Source organism: Columba livia, chromosome 4 (assembly GCF_036013475.1).
Source record: "Columba livia isolate bColLiv1 breed racing homer chromosome 4, bColLiv1.pat.W.v2, whole genome shotgun sequence".
NCBI lineage: Eukaryota > Metazoa > Chordata > Aves > Columbiformes > Columbidae > Columba > Columba livia.
In genome coordinates this window covers 70,076,501-70,077,951 of record NC_088605.1, presented here as the reverse complement: position 1 = coordinate 70,077,951, position 1,451 = coordinate 70,076,501, and positions in this window count along the sequence as shown.

Sequence of the window (1,451 nt, the reverse complement as noted above, 5' to 3'; positions counted from 1 at the left end):
CATTTGGCAGTGTTGAACTGTTGCTGATTTTGTGGCTGCCATTTAATACATAGTGAAAGCAGCGTGTGAAGATGAATTGTTACAACACCTACGCACTGGGAAGGATCCAGCTGCTCTCTGTGGCCTGGCAGCCAGCTGAGGTGAGCTTGGGCAGCAGAAAGGTGGCTGTGAGCCACTGTGGCACCTCTGGATCGCGCTGTGCCCTCACCTGCACTTGGCCATGTATTTACTCTTCAGCTGTTTGCATGCAAAAGTCACTGGATTGTCTCCTTACACTGTGCTATCTCAACATGTTGCTGTGCTCTTCGGTGACTTCTTCAACCAGGACATCTAGAAAGTAAGCTTTAAAAATATATTTTTTTTCTAGACACTTGATACCGATACCGTTCTTCTTTAGTCAGGCTAACTTCTGTGGGTCAAATCACAGTGGTAGGATCCTCCCATGGGAGGATTTATTTTTTAATGCTATTTAGTAATTGATTCTTATCCTAAGTAAATGTAGAAATGATGAGGATTTGGAAACGATTAAATTTCTGGGTTTTTTTCCATTTCCAAGGCTTTCTCCTGCTTCCTGGAGATGCGCCTGAGGAATGCTGTGCTCTAGACCTGTGGCTGTCCATAGAGCCTCTCCATACAGAGTAAATACAAAATCTGAGACGCAGCACTGTGAACTCTGCAGACCACACAGATTTTTCTCAGGTAAGTACTGTTTGTAGATGCTTCTGCTCATATATTGCACTTGAAAATTTGAGATTGAGGTTGTCACTTATTCTTTAGATAATAACACAGAAAGTGCAAGGAAATAATATGTTCAGTGCCATAAGTTCATGTCCCAGGGGCAATGAATAGAAACTGGATAACCATGTTGCTTCGTGGTAGCATTAGCAACCTGTTTCTTAAGCCCAAAGCAGTACTAAACAGGAACTTGCATGTCACCCACAATAATTTAAGAGCACTAAGAGGGAGAGAGCTGTTTCCTGGGAATGTAAACTAACACTTTTTCCTTCCTCGTACATGATCCAAATCAGTGAATGTAAGAAATCCTGTTCATTTTATAGAAGAGGTTGATTTCATGTAAAAGCATTTATATGTAAGAGTTAGTTTCAGATTATATCTGATTCTTGCTTTCTTTTTCTAGGCAGCTGCATTTGCAGGTATTGGTTATTCTGCCTAATTACAGAGTAGGAAAACTCAGGTCAAAAGCATATAAAAGACAAGAAGCTACTGGACATCTGCACCCAGTGGTGCCACATCTGGTGACACGGTGATTCCTGCTCAGGTTTGGTTTGTTAAGCTGAGGGACTGGGGGTGTGATAGCGTTTGTGCTGAGATGGCAGCTGAACTGCACATCTAGGCCAAGGACTGTAAAAGTTAAGTACTAGAGTCTAGTTCAAAGAGTAGAAAACGTGGGAACAAAGTTCTTTTGGCAAAGATGAGACTTAATAGCCAAA